Here is a 19,261-nt window from a genome sequence, read left to right on the forward strand (position 1 = left end):
TTTTGCAAATAATAATTTAGCTGCTGTTAATAGCATGCCTATTAATTTTATAAATAAATAAATAAATTCAGGCATTTAAGGCTTTGTAGGTCAACACCGGCACTTTGAATTGAGCAAATTACAAATTGCAAGCCAGGGTAGTTCTTGCAAGAGCAGTGTCATATAGTCTCTAAAATGCTGGCTTCTGCATTTTGCACTAGCTGCAGCTGCCTCAGGGAGATAACTTTTAGTAGTTAAACTGGAAAGTAGCTATGGCATGAACCACTGTGTCTAGATCTGCCTTCTCCAATAAAGGATTCAGCCGACATACTAGCTGAAGTTTGGCAAAGGTGCTTCTGGCCACAGTGGCAACCTGGTTTTCGCGGAGCAGTACTGAGTCTATAAGCAGCCTCAAACTGTGAACCTTACTTTTTAGAACCTTACTTTTTACTCCATCCAAAACAGGCTGTAAGCATAATCTCAAAGTTGATTTCCTACTGTTCAACTGCACTTTCATATTGTCATAATACATCCAATGTTTTACTGCATCCAAGCAAGGATTCGGTGCTACCACAGCTTCCTTGGCAAAAATTGTAAAGAAGATATTTGGCTGGGTATCATGTAGAGGTTCAAAATCATAGGGGACAATGTCGACCTTTTCTGGAATCCCAAAATGTGATATTCACCTGGTCGGACCATGGCAACACCATATGGGTCCTGCTGCCTCCAAGACCAGTCCAGAGCATCTAGACTGGGCCCAAATTTAATGTCCAGTGTCAGGCATGTAGCCAGGGGGGGCTTGAGGGGCTTCAGCCCCCCCCCCCCCCCGAAATTCTCATGGTGGTTTGCAAAAAGGCCATACTGTTGTATTGTTTAAACTGTTATGTTTATTCATATCATGATCTGATCATCCTACTCAATATATCCCATATGTATGGGGGTATTGGGGTAACGATACAAAAGGTTTGCTAGGGTAGACCCTCTTTCACTCGGACTCAGCCCCCTCCCGAAACAAACTCACACCCACCCACCCACCCCCCCGAATCGAAATCCTGGCTACGGGCCTGTCCAGTGTAAATGTACCTCTTGTGGTTTTGTTCTCAAAATAGTATAGCAAGAAGAAAAATAATCCCTTTCTTCATATAATGAAATGTTTTTGGGAGGCTAGAGTCATTCTTGCTACATTTGAGAAAACAAAAGGCTATTTTCTTACTTTTAAAGATCTGTTTACCAAAAAAAGAAAAACTAATTAAAAAATAAAAATTAATTAGCAGTGTAATTAGAATTTTTTTATTTTAAAAACTACCATATAATCATAGAATTGGAAGGGTCTGTATAGACCAACTAGTCCTTGGAACATTGTACTTAAAGCACTCTGGAGAGGTGGTAATTTATCCTATACTTAAACATCTCTAAGAGTAATGATATTGGAAGTGTGGATCTTATCATTTTATATAATGAATTGATTTAAAAAGAGAACTGACAAAACTCTGTTTTTTTAACATTGTACAAACAGCAACTGCTCCCTGCTACAGGCAGGAAAAATGACCTGTAACTTTTTGTCAATGATAAAGAATAGGTTCCTTTATACATAGAAGCAAGCTCTGCATAGGAAGCATAGCATCAACATCCCTAAAGTGGTCTTTGGCCCACTGGTAATATTTTAATATCTTGGCTACTAAGTAACCAGGTGATAGTATAATCTTATTTGAGAACATTCAATTGGAAGTTCTGTTGATTGCACTGATATATATATATATATATATATATATATATATATATAAGAATTATTTTAAACTGTTGAACATATATGTAATTGTAGTTTATCACCTTCAAAATAAAGTCAGTGTGATTGATTACAGCAATTCAAGTATTGTTGCCACTCTTCGGAGAAATGGAGGAAGTCTTCATTTGAGATGTTGTTCAAAGATCTCAATGCGGTGCCTAGACATTTTCTATTCTCCCAAAGTGATGTCCTTTGAGATGGGTTTGGAACTCAAGGAAAGAAATCACACGAAACCAAATCAGGGCCGTATGGTAGGTGGGGAAGCATTCAGAACAGCCTTCACACAAGCCACATTGTTCCCGGTTCTTGAAGTTGAAGGATGTTGCTCCAGACTCCTCTGCATTTTTGTCCTTGACAAGACACAAAAAGTCTATGTACTTTGCGAACATACTGATTGCTACAAAGGCATAGTCTCAACTGAGGAAAGTCAAACTGTATGCCTGGGTTCCCCCTTCATCTGCCTCAGCCCCCACTTTCCTTTCCTGGCTTAAAAAAACCATTCTCATTACTTTGGAGACATACTATGTATACTCAGGTAAATGAGTATACAATTACAGCTTATACTCACTGTTGTGGTGGTTTTTTTCTTCCTCTCCTCCTCTTCCCTCTCTTTTTCCTCCTCATTTTCACCTTCCTCCTCCTCCTCCTCCACCTCCACCTTTTGTGGCATATACATTTATGAATAAACTGTTTCACTGTAAAACAAATGAAAACTGAAATTTCAATTAACCAATTTTTTTTTTGTTGTGTCAGGAGCAACTTGAGAAACTGCAAGTCGCTTCTGGTGTGAGAGAATTGGCCGTTGCCCAGGGGATGCCTGGATGATTTGATGTTTTTATCATCCTTGTGGAAGGCTTCTCCCATGTCCTCGCATGAGGAGCTGGAGCTGATAGGGGGAGCTCATCCGCCTCTCCCTGGATTTGAACCTGCAACCTGTCGGTCTTCAGTCCTGCCGGCACAGGGGTTTAACCCACTGCACCACCAGGGGCTCCTAATTAACTGATAATCATCCGCGAAATATCTTACATAGAGGAGGAACTTATAGCAGAAAATGCTTCAAAGACATGGCAATCAAACGCCAACAAACCCATCTTTTCATAACCTCCCATAAAGATGGCTAATTAAGTGTGAATAAAAAATGCAAATGAACCAGGCCCTCTGGCACTTGGTAAATTTTGTGAAGCTCTTACTGTTGGACAAGTGAGCTAACCACGCATTATGATAGACACATGTATGAGTATAGATAACTTTATTGTTGTATTATAATCAGTGATGACCTGGATGGTTTAGTGGTTTGACATTGGACTACCAGTCTGGAGACCAGTATTCAAATTCACACTCAGCCATGGGAACCCACTGCGTGACCTTGGGCAAGTCATATTCTCTCAGGCAAAAGCAAACCCAAGAAGACTCAACCAGTCCATACTTCAGGAAATAAAGACTGATTGCTCACTGGAGGGAAGGATATTAGAGGCAAAGATGAAGTACTTTGGCCACATCATGAGAAGACAGGAAAGCTTAGAGAAGACAATGATGCTGGGGAAAATGGAAGGAAAAAGGAAGAGGACCCAACCAAGGGCAAGATGGATGGATGGTATCCTTGAAGTGACTGGCTTAACTATGAAAAAGCTGGGGTTTTGACGGTCAACACGGAGCTCTAGCATGGGCTGGTTGGAAGTGACTAAACGAATAAACAACAACACAAATATAAATCCAAAATCCAAATACAAGAAATTAAAAACAGTTTCGCAATCAAGTCATCACTTTAAATTAAGACAAGCAACAGAGATTTTTAATGTGCATGTTTGATCAAAACAGCTATTTAATTTATGTGTACTGTTTGGAAACTACTTGATCAATAAAGTGTTATAGTATAAATGCAATACAAATCTTTTAAAATAAAATTTAAAAGTTTTTAAATGTGTTAATTTTGAGTAGGCACGTAATCCTTCATGCAGACTATGCCATTCAGACCATGTGGAGAAGAATGTTTCAGAACTGCCACTGAAAGGGCCCTCCTTTGTGATGCCACATGACAGCATTCAATTGGCTGTTGAACAATAAATAAAGCCTCTTTTAATGAGGTCAGAGGTCCACTGGGCATCTACAAAGAAGTCAGTCTTGAAGATATGCTCACTTTATGGTACATAGGACTTTGTATGACAGGCTACAAAATGAATGTTAACAGACATATATGGTAGTGCAGTACCTTCAACAAAGGGATAATATCCATGCCATCATAGTTTCAGTTCAATGTATGGTTCTGAAATATGGAGACTGAAGAAAGCTGATAGGAAGATAATCAAATCATATGGCGCTGAATACGATCCACAACACTTGGAAGGGACTTATCAGCTATCAGGTCAAACCCAATGCAACTAATGCAGGTTCTCTCACAACAGCATCCTCAGCAGGTAGCTTCTTTATGAAGACATTCAGAGAAGGAGCCCCCCCCCCCCCCAAGAGTTTGATGGATATTATGGATGCTAAAAAGACCAATAAATGGGTCTGGAGCAAACCAAAACTCTAGAAGCCAAGATAACTAAACTGAGGCTGTCGTATTTTGGACATATCATGAGAAGACATGACTCTTAGAGGGGAAAAGGACTGGATGTATCATGAAAAATCAAACCCATATAAATCAAGTTTGAGTAATATCGCAAGAGAAATACTAGAGAAATACTACTATCAAATAGATAAGAGGATGCGTTATGATCACAGTAATATTTGTATATATCAGATGTCATACTTTTCACATATTTAGGAGAATCTGATTTTCTTTCTCCTGTAGATGGCCCTTTTCTTCCTTTCAAATCAGCTGAATATCCTAATGTAAAAAAATAAATATGTTATGTGTTTAAGCTACTGAGATCTGTATCATATTATTCAGGAAGACGAAAACCCAGTTAAGTTCCAATCTACACAGTTCTCTGAAAACTGTTCATTTTATATGTATGCAAAAGATCAAAATTCTTGGGCATCTAATTTCTGTTTTGAAATCAAAGCAGCGCAGGAGGGGCTTTTTAGGGTTAGAGAAGAGATTTATATTTACTTATTTTATTTACTTCATTTCTATACATTTTTCTCACCCCAGGGGGAACTCAAAGCAGTTTCCAACATATTCATGGCAAAATTTAATGTCTAACATACATACGAAAAACCTAACATGAAACAACACATGACTATCAATTAAATCATAAAACGTAATAACATTTAGACATGAGAGCATGAGGTTAAAAACACGTTAATATAAACATTAAAATCACATAATCCTGAAATCATAGTCCAAGGCCATTCCAATATCAAATATCAATTGCACATCATCCCTTATTGCTTAATGTAATTGTGTTGGGGCGGGAGTTCCATAGTTGAGGAGCCACCACTGTGAAGACCCTGTCTCTCATTTCTGCCAATCACAACTTTGAGGGAGTAGGGCCGAAAGTAGGGCCTCCCCAGACAATCTTAACCTTCGAAATGGTTCATAGAGGGGGATAGGTTCGGACAGGTAAGCTGGGCTGAAACCATTTAGGGCCATATAGTCTAAAGCCAGCACTTTGAATTGTGCTCAGTAACAGACTGGCAGCCAGTAGAACTGACGTAACAGGTGGGTTGTGTGCTCCTTGTATCCCACTCCATTGAGCAATCTGGTTGCTGCCCATTGAACCAATTGGAGCTTCTGAACAAAGGCAACCCCATGTAGAGCGCATTGCAGTAGTCTATTCAGGATGTAACTAGAGCATTGACTACCATGGCCAAGTCTGACTTCCCAAGGTATGGGCACAATTGTAGCACAAGATAGAAAAGACTGCAAGGATTCTGTTAATCCTTTGCTCTTTGTCCTAAGAATAATCAGTAGGATCCCAATCTCTTGAATATATTGAGGCATGCACCACGAAACAATTTGCATCAATGGACCTTCTTGTATAACTAAAGGAAGTTAGAGATATCTGCCCAATATCTGATCCTATAATTGCTCTTCTTGCATTGCAACAACTGCAGCAAGAATTAGATAGGGAACCCCAAATGAAGATTCATTTTCCCCTGAGCTCTTCTTTTGGAAGACTTCCAAAAGTTGCTCCATCATGATATCCATTCACTTTGAAAACTGTTAGCTTAGATGGTTAATTATTCCATCCTTCTGTAATTGTGATTTATTGATGAATAAATAAAGCATTTGAATGGGAATTAAAGGTAATTAAATGGTCTGTTTTATGATCAAGCCGGAGGAGATATAGCTAAGCAATAAAAAGAAGTCAATGTAATTCAAGCTGTAGTCACAGAATGACGGATCCATTCTGAGAATGATAAGAGCTGGTTGCTCACTCTAAAGTGGTGTCTCTCCACCTTTAATCCTCCACTATTTTGGACTTCAGACTCTAGAAGTCCGAGCCGCTGTGAAACAGCGGGGATTATGAAAACTGAAGTCCAAAACACTTAAATACTAAATGCTGAAAATTATTTCAGTAAAGCAAGCACATAACATCTTCTAATGATACGTGGCCCAAGAAAAGTTCCCTGAGATGTCTCAGCATGGTCTAAATTAATGTAGAAGAGTAAGGTGAGGGGGTTTCAGCAGGGTGAAACATTCAGCTGTTTTCATATAATAAAATGATTTAAAATGGTGTTAAATTGAAGAGAGCTTAGCATGGTCAGCTCTGTCTACTGAGGGCATAATATGAATAATTAACATTCCATCTTGTGATTTAAAGCCAAATATTTGGATGCAAACAAACACTTTCCCTAACTACTAAGAACATTTAAGCAACAGAACAGATTGCATCTTTAAAAAATGATTGCAGGATTTCTCTCCTTTCAGGGTTCCTGAAGAGAGGCATCTGTCATAGTTACTTTCAGTGTAGACCAGGTTATCTTGCTTTAGGGCATGCGATTGGCCTATTTGACCTTAGGAGTATCTTTCAGCTCTACTAATATTTTTGTTCGTTGAAAGGCATAAAAAAAGTGCCAGACTCCTTTCCCCACTCCCCCTTAGAGGTTACCCAGGGCTTGTTGGGGGAGAAAATGCTTTCAGAAATCACAAAGTTATCCTAGAGCTCCATGGTAACTCAGAAGGTATGTTCTGCAGGCCAGTCTTATGGCTTCTGTCACTAACTGAAGAGTCGTCTCCAAGGGCATTTGACTACAAGGCTGCCTCCTTTCGATTATATCAATCTGTAGCCTCTAGAGTTTAGAAAAACAAAGTAATAAAAAGTTTTCCCCCATCTGTCACATAGTAGATGGTGATGTGAGAGCAGAAGGATGTTTCAGCATAGGACTGCAGTAATACCTTCCTGAATATAGCCTGATTAATGACCTTAATGATGGAGTGCCAATGCTTCCCATAGAAAGAATGGCACAAGGACAACTATAGGGCTAAAGATGGGTATGAGCTAAACCAATAGCTATAATGTATTTATTTATATGACTTATATCTTGCTTTTCTCCCACATATAGACCTCATGGTAATTTACAAAATAAAGTACAATGAAAACCTAAAAGAATAACATTCTACAAAATTTAGAACACATTTTAAAACGTGAATGAAAATATACATCTGAGTTAAAAAATCCACAGAGGGACTCAAAGTAGCTTAACCATAACTCATCTGAATAAAGTTTTCATGTTGATGGTAAGACAAAAAATAAGGGAATTAAACTAACTTCACTCAGCAGGGAGTTTTAGCACCTGGGAATAGGCGCCAAGGAAGCTCTCCCAGCATCTATTTTTGAGATGGGCAATTATCTTAGAGGTCCTCCCCTGTCCCCTCCCCCCTCCTCTACCTCACCTCAGAACTCTGTGAAGCCCAAATACTTTACTTACTTACTTAGGCGATCCTTCTTTATCCGAGTATGATGGTCTTTCAAGTGTAGTGTCTTGGTGTTGGACACCCAAATAAAACTGTTTGCCTCTCAGTTCCATCTCAAAAGCCTCCCATGTTCTCCTTGCCTCTTCTTAGGACACATTCAGCACAGTTCGAGGACAGAGCCTCATCAGAAGTAGCTCTACATCATTTGATGGGATCCAGCTAGATTCTTCTAGAATGAGCAGAACTCTGGGAAATGTAGTTTCAGGTAGGGCCTTTTGAATACATTGTTTCAGAGGTCTTTGCCTTCCCAAACTACATTTGCCAGAATTCAGCTCGCGTCAGAAGGCCGGGGCTGCCCACGTTACAACCCCAGTGTGATAAGGCTGCTAGAGTATAGCCACACTGCAGAACTATAGCAGTTTGGAACTACTGTAACTGTCATCGATCAATTCTATAGAATTCTTGGATTTGTCATTTTGGGAGATATTTAGCCTTCTCTTTCAAAGAATTTTATAGAAAACTACAAATCACAGAATACTGTAGCATCAAATAGTGTTCAAACTGCTTTAATTCTCAAGTATGACTACACCATAATTCATTCAGAATGGTGGCAACTGCTGCAGCAACTGGGTACACTTGTTCTCCTCACCAGAGATTGAGAAATGCTTTCTCCTCACTCTGGGTTGCCATGTTTTTTTTATTGTTTGAATTGAAACAGAAATTCTGGTCCTCTTTCTTCTTATTTCAAAATCAGCTGACAGAGAAACAAATCTAGTCAATCTTCTAGCCCTTGCGTTATCTGCTTTTGTGACATCACAAACATCTATCCTAGAATATATTGCATGGAGCCATTCTCTGGTCTTGGGTATTGGCTCTGAAATCTCAAGTAATTGGATGCTACTGACTTAGCATGTCCATCTCTCCACCAATTATGCAGACAATGCTAAAGTAGAAGAAATAGTGATTAAAACAGGTACAAAACAGCTTCCAATGCTTGAGATTAGAACTGAGCTAAAAAAAGAGCAATATGATTGATTGATTGATTGATTGATTGTTTAATATACCAGCCTAATTATTTTCAATTTCATTTTCTGAACTTTTTCACATAAGATATCTGTCATGTCTTCATCAAGGGAATAATCTCTGTCATATCTATGATTTTTGTCATCATTTGTACTCAGTGTGTTCACACGAAACAGATGCAGAAAAAACAGTCCTTAGAAATGCTCAAGTACCTTTCCATGGGTGGCCCTTTGAAGAACCTGTGCCATCCGCAAATAATTTCATGGAGGCGAACTGATGGAAGTACAGCAATCAGTAGAGCTCTGGAACCAATCTCATAATAGCTTTGCCCTATAAGAGTACATCAATATCACCAAACACACACACAACAAGAATGTCCTTGGAACTGTGAAAATAACAACTTATTCCAACTGTTTCCTCTCCAATGTAACATTCAAAAGGAACACAACTGGAAATGGCTACTTCTCCCTTGTTATAACTCAAAAACAGTGTTTTACCAGAAACATACCATCCTTTTCTTGCAAGGTAGTAGATATTTAATTCAACCACTAGAATCCTGTGCCACCTTTTATTCAATTTAATTTTATGTATACTTTAAGTAGCAGAGGTGCTAAGAAACTATGCTAATAAATAGGGAACGGGTGTATCGGGACACTGAAAAGTGTGCCAGATGCATATTGTTGCACAATGCATATCAATTCTGCTGGGTAGCATCCCTTTACTGGGCACAGATCCTACAAAACTACCCAATTCTATTTCCCACATACATAATACCACCTCTGCAAATGCAATTATGATACAAGATTCCAGTCAACTTCTTTATAGTCATTTTAACTGATTTTTTTAAAAAAAACTATTCAAAATTATATCAGTAATTTATTGTTACAAATGCTAACATTTTAACATGCCTTTATGACCTTGATTTTTTCACCATTGAACTGTTATATACCCAACAATGAAATGTGATCTGCCCTTTAACCACATGCAAAACAGCAATTCTTTAATAAAATAATATTGTCCCTTTGGACCAAAGTAATAATACAAGCTAATCTTTAGGCAACAGATGTGTTTTTGACCATTTCTGTGTTGAGACATTTGTCAAAGATCAAGTTCACAATCAGTTCAACATCTAAGCCATATGCTATCTGAGGACTACAGTGTATCCGGCAAGGCAAAAGGATGAATCTTGTGATCTAAAGGGTTACATTCATTTATCTAATTTCCTCCTATGAAAATAAATTAATAAATTCATTGACAAATAAGTTGGAGAGGATCACACCACCTTTAATTAATTTTAAAAAGCCAATATGAAGAAATTCATTTTTTGTACCTAAATAAGAGGTCATTGGGATCTTTTCTTGATAAACAGCTGTCTCAGTAAGTATTGGGTCATTTGCTCATCAAGAATGCTTTGTACATCTAGTAAGATCATAAATGTTGTGGTAAATAAAATTCACTATGTTTTCGCATCAAAATAGGAAGAGTTCAGCTATAATAATGATGGCTCTAAAATATTGATATATTCAGATGTAACAATTACATATAAAAATGGAATGGAAACATGCATTATAACTTGTTTGCCTTTTCTCCACTAGTAGGAATATTGTGTAAGTAAATTAATGAGATGATGTTGTTGTGTTCCTTCAAGTTGTTTTCAATTTAAACAGACCCTACAGCGATCTATCACAAGGTTTTCTTGGCCAGATTTGTTCAGAGAATGTTTTGTCTTTGCTTTCCTCTGAGAACTTACCCAGGGTTGACATACTGGGTTTCCATGTCCGAGTGGGGATTCAAATCCTAGTATCTAGAGTTGGGCTGGGGAAAAGGGAGGTGCTTTAGGTAGAATTCATAGATCTGGATTGAAAGCCCTGTTCATCATATTTGGCCCATATTCTAGACCTTAATACACCATTTCCTTGAAGCCGCATCTGTGAGGTGAAGAGCCCATTTGATAAGGTAGACAACAAACCATGCCAATTGTTACACAGAGATGTCGTGGAAAGTTTGTGGCACTTGTTCATCTTTTCCATTTGTAGTTACAAAACTTAAGCGTCCTGCATAGTATACTGCTTATGACATGGGCTCATTTTTAATTTTGTCAAGATTTCCCTTGACTTTTCTGGCCCTTTTTAAGAGACAGATGAGATTACGGTCATGATCTGCTATAGCTGTCTGTATGGTGTCTCCACATCCATACACTAAAATGTCATCTGATATGACACTTATCCCTGTGAGGCCTGCCAACGCATCCCGTTGGCGGCATTGATACTCTGCCACTGGTTTTATTCCAAAAGGCATCCTCAGCCATCTGTAACAGCCTTCTGGGATCCAAAAAGTAGTAAAATAGCTGCCTTCTTCATTTAATAAAACTTGCCAGTTTTTTTGCATCCAGCACAGAAAATATTGTTTGCCTAAGCAAGACCAAATAAGATTTCTTTGGTACCGGGCATTTAATAGTGAGCCCTCAGTAATGCCTTGCTCGACTTGCTTGGGTCTGTGCAAACATGAAGCCTTCCAGTTTTCTCTATGGCTACTATTTTCATCCATGTTGTAGGTTCTGTCAGTTTGTGAGTGGTGCCATTCTTTGTTGTTACTTCTACAGTCTCATATTTCTATGTGATGTAAGCTCTATATACTTACCATCAATCTAGAACTTGTACTGTCTGGAATGTTTAATCCGTTATGACATTCAGTAGGCCTAGGAGACATTCAAGTTGTTCAAAGATATTACTGTAAACTTTGAGAGTTTGTGAGCTTTGATATGCCATATTGCCTCTGTCTCTGAGCAAGCTTTCTCTACCTTCTTTGCAATTGTAGCATTTATGATCCATGTTGTGTTTTATCCATGTGAGAAATTAGGATAGTGATATCATCACTATTTCTACTTGGTTTTCTTTAGACGTCATTTTACTTCTCTAACTTCAATAATATTGAGAAAGATCTTATAACGTATTCCTTTTACAGATGCACCACTACTTGGCATTCAGCTTCTTGCTTCAGCCAGAAATTCCACATTTATTTATAAGGTGCCAACAAAAGCTTAACCAGCCAGCCTGCTATCTTAGAATGTGAGGTTTTGATGTTAAGAAGATAAGCGATATCACTGTCTGAACTGCTGTATAGATCATTATTAGTATTTACCTGTGTGGCCCTCCTCTTCTTTAAGTGTTTGCAAACTCAGGCATAATTATTTCTCCCTCCATGTCTTCTCTATATGATGCCAGTGCTGGGCATTTGCCAGGAATGTGTCTTTTGCCACAGTATCTTCAGCTAACATTGTGAGATTGGCTGATTTTACTGCTGTTTTGCATGATGACATTTATTTTCATTATTATTATTATTATTATTATTATTATTATTATTATTGCTGTTGTTGTTGTTGTTGTTATTACACCACACTAAACAGTTTAAAAAGAGCAATACAAAAATTAAAAGAAAATTAAATAATAACAGTGTTGTAAAAACAGAAGTAAAATACAGCAAATACACTAAAATGGCCTTTAAAACTAACTCCCCCCCCTTTATACCTATCCATGTCTAATAAAATCGAATAAAGCACCACGTGCATTTGAACCTATCATTTCGCACTTAACTATATATGTCTCCAGCACATTCTTAACACTTCTATTCAAGATGCAGAATGTATACATGATGGCTGATGCTCTGTTAGTGGTCTACAATGGGGCAAACAGAAGTGGCATCACTGTAACTATTTCTTTCTCTTGCTGTTATTGTTATTGTGATAAATGTTATTCTGTTCTCTGGGGATAACAGCACTAATGCCACCCCAAGAAATCTCCCAAAGACCCTTGGTAATCCCCTAAGGATGCCTGCCATGTTGTGTGCAACTACAGCAAAACAGCTGGATATGTCTCTCCTCTTCCCCTCATGCTCCACTAACATAGAAATAGCTTACTTTGTGGTGATGGCAAAAGAAGGCCTGCAACATTGAAAAAGTGAGTTGAAGGGGGTTCATCCAGGAGGTTTGGACAGAATATCGTCTACCTATTTCATACTTGTCTACAGTGTGGTTGATCCACTGATCCAAGGCATGGCAATTCCAATCTGGGCTTTAGCAACCCTCCTCCTGCAGCTGCTCTAAACTGAACAAGAGCTCTGTGAGTGCTGGATCCTAACACAGTCTTGAAGAGTTTCCATTCAGCTCAGAGCAGCATTAAAACCCAGACAGTTTTTGCCATCATGCAGGGCAGAGCCACTGACTGCCCCAAGTACTTCGAGAGTACACTATTCCCTCCCTATACCATGTAATCATGTTGAAACCCTAACTTTATTTTATTTTTCACATTTCGTCTTGTTTCTGCCCTGTAATTATCCCATTAGGCTCTGAAAAACATCCATACATCAAAACATTGCCTATCACGCCCATACATAGTTCCAGGAACTGAAATAAAAGCTGGCTGCCACTGCCAGAAATATCTGCTTAACCCATTTTAATGAATGCTGCTGAGACACTTGTCTTAGAAAAGTACTTGCACTTCTGACACCCCGTTTTAATACTGCCCTGATTATTCAGGAAAATGTGGTGGACTTGTTACAACTACTAGGGCTTTACTGAGTCTGCTTCAGACAGCTTGCTGGCTGCTATTCAGATTCCTCCCTCAGTTCTCCAAGCTCCAGATCTATTTCCTGTTGGAAAAGTCACCTCAGATCTCTGATCAACCCCACCACTTGGCTGGGAGCTGTGTCTACTATGTCTACTAAGAGAAAGTTTTTCTTTTTGCAGTCGATCCTTGTTCACATTGCTTAGTCCTTCATATTTATTTTATGGTTGTCTCATTTGCCTTGATCTTTTGAAAGTTGAAGCTGAGTGCCTTTTTTAAAAAGCTGCAAGCCGTGGTCGTGTTTGCTTGAGTACACCATACATTAAGAATCTCAACTCTCTTCCTTTCTGGTGTACATCTGTACTGTAGAATGAATGCAGTTTGACACCACAATGGAATGTTTGAAGTTGTAGTTTAGTGAGGCACCAGCACACTTCAGCAGAGAAGGCCAAGGATCTTGTAAAACTACAATTTCCATTATTCTATAGCACTGAGCAATAACAGTTGAAGTGGTCTCAAACTTGCATTAAGTCTACAGTGTAGATACATCCCTAAGCACCATTCTGAGGAAGACCAATGCAGCATCTGTAAACAAGACCTTGATCCTAAACATGTCCTATTATGAAGTAGGCTCCACTGAAGATAGTGTGAATTTCATGTAAGTAATATGAAATACCATTGCAGCATAAGAATAGTTTGTTTCCTAAAACAAAAAACAATACATGAGCATTTTTATCTTATTCCTTCCTTATGAACACTAGCTGTACATAATGCTGCTGGTGCTATTTTATCACGTGTTTGAATGCTATTGGTTTTGTGTGTAGTGATAGATATCTATTATTCAAATGCATGTTTTCAAAATTATGTAGGAATGTAAGCTACCTAGAAAAATAAATATAAAGAGTATAACAACAATACTAAAAATAATGAAAAGGTACCTAAGAGCTGATTATTAGACAATATACAACACTATGATGAGGCATGTAGGGTCATTTCTCAGTTAAATGGCACAACATAGGGATTACACTACATGCAACCCAAGAGACAGGCCTATATTTTCTTCCAGTCATCTTTTGTACAGTTCTTCCTTCCTTTTGAACAAGCTAGTTCCTCAAAGTAGCTTGGAGGATTCTTTATTTATAGGCCTGCTAGTTCAGGGCCCACAAACCCATTCATCATGTTCCTGCCTTCTGCCATCTGTTGTAAATGAACAAACCAGCCTGCAACTTTCTCAAGTATCTGTGTTTGCTATTATGTAGATTAATGTAAAATGAGGGGGGGGGGAAATAAATCTATCGAGTATGCTGCCTATATGCCTAATGAACCTGCCTCAAAATTCATCACTTAGCATGCAGTAAATGAAAATAAGTCTCCAGTAATGCAAGAAAAGCGTCAACCTATCGTTTACTAACAACTGTATCAATTTGTTAACCTAATTAGCTGCCAAAAATGGGTTTATTAACTGACTCACAATTTCACTTGCAATCATTAAAATGAGTTTCAGAATTTTAATTCAAACATATAATCTTGTCATTTTGATTCTTGGAGTAATATTACAATAGTTGCATTGAAAATTTTGCAAAAATTATATGATAAATTCAACAGCAATACTTGGTTACACATGGTTAACCCTCCTTTCTTCCTTTGATAGAGAGCTGTGAGAATTCCAAATTAATCTTCCAAATGTACAGATTTGTTTGGTCTCCTCCATTGCATAGGAAAGATTAGACTTGCCTTCTAATATAACATCTTGTTTCCCACCAGGTCCAGTCAGATATTTCTGTGAAACTCACAAATAAAACCTGACTGATATAGCAACCCTCTATTATTTGTTCCCAGAATCAACGACATTGCGTGTCTCTGAATTTTGACTTTCAATTTTTTTGTTTTCATTGTAAATAACTGTATGTCTGGTTTGTTCTCTACAAGTTTGCACAACAAAAGGTCATGTGAAACCAGGGCCACACTTGCAATAGTAATACAGTATGAATTGAACTAAATAATAATTTCCATTGAAAACTGTTTTCTTTTGTTGTTAACATCTTGGCCATGTTAAGCTTTAACATTTGTTTCCTCATTTGCTATCAGCTTCAGGTATGTCAAGTCAAGATCAGTCAGTTCATGTAGCTGCTAGGTGGATATTTAAAGCCGCATTACATGCAATACTTTATGCCCAGGAACCACAATGCATTGCCAACAACCAACATAGTATTCTTCCCTGGAGCTCATGAGGCTCCCCACATGCTACTGATCTTTTGTTTTGTCTTTTTTGTTGCTCTGAAGTGAGTAGAGCCATGCTCCTTCAGCCTTTACTCATTCTTCTGTCCAATGGGACCAACCAGAACACAGAGGGGACACAACCAAGCAGCAGCTAGGGAACATGGTAGTTGCAAAATAACTTTAAAGACTCAGGTTTCAATTAGTTGATATAGTTGTGTAATAATTGAGTTGGAACCCCCTGTCATGAAGGAACACCAAGACACTCATGACAGACTAGAATCATAGAATCATAGAGTTGGAAGAGACCTCATGGGCTATCCAGTCCAACCTCCTGCAAAGAAGCAGGAATATTGCATTCAAAGCACCCCTGACAGGTTCATTCATCTTTACTTTTCATTCTGTTTGCTCAGGTCTACAGGAGCGGGCTTTCCATCTTATTGCATTATACATTACCACTGCTCAGTAAGAAGGCTACTTCTAAATGTCTCTGACCAACCAGAATGAAGGGAAGGTGGGGCATTGTCACGATGTCTATGAAAGGAAATTATGGTGGTCACTGCTGAACGACTTCCTACCCTTTGGTAAAGCAAAATAGAGCTAGAATCTCAACAGGGAAATGTAATCACTTCCCTGGAAAGGACAGATATGTTTCAGAACAGTGTTTGTTAGGACAGAAATGGGGAGAAGGGTTAAAAAGATAACTTTGAGACTTAACTTAGAAGTAAACACATTGACTGAAATTAAGTTAGAGATTGTGTCCTTGTAATCGTGCATTTGCCTTTTTCAGTGGCTTATAATTATAACATATGTATTTCAAGGGCATAGGAAGTCCTTTTTTTCTTACCTCTGGTATATTTTTTTCCCCCAAGGCTCCGTGGCTTAGTGGTTGGGCCAACAAACCTTAGTGAAGCAAAAGAGCTTGTTCTCGTCTATCATAGCTATGAGACATTAGATAAAGGTTCCACAGAACCCTTATGTTACAGTATGTTAGCAGCTTGCAATTTCATTTTTGGGTTAATAGTTAACTGGACTGTCATCCATACTAACAAAAAGTGGAGGGAAATGCAAGGGAGGAAAATATTAAATACATATACACACATATTTTGACTCCTTCCCCTTTCCTACTGTCATGAGAGCAAAGAGTTACTTCATGACCTCACAAAAACTATGGAAGACATCAGAACGGTGTTTTCCCTGAAGCCCCATAGATCAATCTCTGAATAAATTGCAAGTAATTTTTGTCTGTCATATACGTATACTTATAGCAAAGGTATAAAACTAAAATTTAGGGGTTTTTTTATTTTGTTGAGAGTGCAGCTCTTTGCCTTTTCTTTGGATCCTTTATGTATAAAAAAAGTCAGTAAACATAATTTCCTTACTACAGTGCAAAGTTAAAATGCATAGGAAAGCTGCCATAGTATTTCAAAGAAGCAAAGAAAGAATAACAAAGCAAAACACACCATCAGTGAACAGAAGATCTTTCCTGAACCAATCATCTTATTTTCTAAAAAAAGTGAGACCCTTCTGTGCACTCCAAATTTGACTTATGTCTATCAGTTTTGATAAGCAGCCTTCCTCACAAACGAGACTATAAGATGATAATGTCATTCAATCACTCTCACACCCTTTCCTGCTATTTGTCCTGGGCAGGAAACTATGGGTTTTCTTGTCGTGTGGACAAAGAGGAAATATCCAGCAACCAAATGCTGACCTTTGCATGCAAACAGGTCCATATCCTTTTTCCGCTTGACAACTTCCTGCTTGCCTGCTAGAAACAAATCTACTTCTCATTTTTCTGGTTACTTTTATTCTGGTTACTGAGAAAATGATTTAGAGTAAGACAAAAAAATTAATTCAGGTGAACTGTGGAGAACTGCTGGACAGATGTACAGCTATTGTTTCATTTATGGTGCAAACTGATTTGCTGTTTAATAAAATATCATTGCAACTGAGTTACCACTATCCCATGTCAAAGATCAAATATCAATACAACTTGCTTTTATGGGTGAATCCCCCCTCTCAGAAAATAACTGATATATTGTTTGGTGTTTGAAGTGTGCTACATTATCATTATGTTAAGGATTTAATGCAGGCAGTCCTGTTCTTCTTGAGTTCTGAATTCTGGAAATGTAGTTTGGGAAGGTGAGAACCTCTGTAGCAGAGAATTCAAAAGGCCCCACCCTGAACTACATTTCCCAGAATTCTGCTCGCTTCAGAAGACAAGGGCTACCTGAGTTAAAGCCCCAATATGACAAGGCGGAAGTTTGATAACATTTCTAGGAGAGGTTGTTTGGACTAAGTATACCTTATCCAAAATGTCTGGGAACAAGTGTTTTGGATTTTTTTTAGATTTCAGATTACTTCTATTTCCGTATACATGCACAGTGAGATATCTTAGAGATGGGACCCAAGTCGGTACTGTTCCATTATCCAGGTGTAGGCTAAAAGAGGGCACTTGACAGAAGATGATCCATTTTATGGGAAAAGTTGGAAAATCATTTCCCCTGTTTTCACTGGTTTTTCCCTCCCCCCCTACTTTCCATGTGATAAACAAGAGTTGTTTCCATGATACAACATGGGTGGGGAAAATAACAGGAATTATTTATTTATTTACAGTATTTATATGCTGCTTTTCTCACCCCTGGGTGGACTCTACATATTTTACAATAAAAATGGCAAAATTCAATGCCTTACATACATAAACCAAATCATAAATCAAACAGCATATGACTAAGCATAAAATACAATAGGACAAATTCACCATAAGATAATAGGACATTTAAACATGAAGTATAAACATTAAAAAAACCTAATAAAAAAGTTAAAATCACATGATCCAAACAGGGGAAAATAGCTTTATTCCTTGGACTATCTCTCTCTAGAGCCTTTTGGCCTCTGCCTGGAACAGTACTCCAAGTCTTAACACAGAATGTATCTATGGCTTATATTCACCTTATACACATATCCTGAGGGTAATTTTATGGACAACATTTGTAATTTGTGCATGAAACAAATATTCAGAAAGGAAAAGGGTCACTATCTCAGTCACTCATGTAAATGATTTCAGGTTTTGGAAAATTTCACGTTTTGGAATTCTGGATAAAAGATGCTCAACCTGCAATGCTAATAAAGACATATTTATTGGAAAGCCAAAACATTCATTAGACAGAGTGGATAGATATTTCAGAGAAATTGTTTTGAGGTTCATGAAAGACAACAAGTTGCTAATTATTTAATGTAATATTATTGTTGCATCTTTGATATCAGAGAAGGAGAGAAGCACTTGCAGGGTATTTTAGCTCAAGTGACAAAATGACTTGGCTGGCCTTTAACATTATAAGCCTGGCAGCAAACAAGCTTGGGTCAGTCCTAATCTATTACACTGATGAAGACCAGGCTGTTTGTTGCTGCAAACCCTCCAACTATTTCCATTTGGCAAGGACAGTACAAAATAATCCTGCCCTACCACTTTTCACCTGTTTTTAAAATTTCCCATTTCTCTCCCTTCCTTCCACTTGGTTGTCTCGCCTTTTCAGCAACTATTACAACATCCCAGTTTCTCTCCGCTGTCAATAGCTACAAATGGAGTTCAAAGTGCAAAAGTTTTCAATGAAGTTACTCATCAAGGGGAGATGAGAGCAGGAATTGTGCCGTTCTTGGTTGGCTCTGTTAAAAACAAAGTGCTATAGCTTATTTGTCTGTCTTCAGTAATAACTTTTATTAGCAAACAGCACTTCCAAGAAATAATTGTTAGGCAGGGTACCCAAGGGGCATAAGAAGTACAGGAACACAAGGCTGTTTTATCTTGGCTTGGAAATGTGGGAGAGCCAACACACTGTTCTCCCCTCCCCTTTAAACTATATTGTTTTAAAGGTTTAGGTTTTTAAA

The sequence above is a fragment of the Anolis sagrei genome, chromosome 1, assembly GCF_037176765.1.
Source record: "Anolis sagrei isolate rAnoSag1 chromosome 1, rAnoSag1.mat, whole genome shotgun sequence".
NCBI classification, from domain to species: domain Eukaryota; kingdom Metazoa; phylum Chordata; class Lepidosauria; order Squamata; family Dactyloidae; genus Anolis; species Anolis sagrei.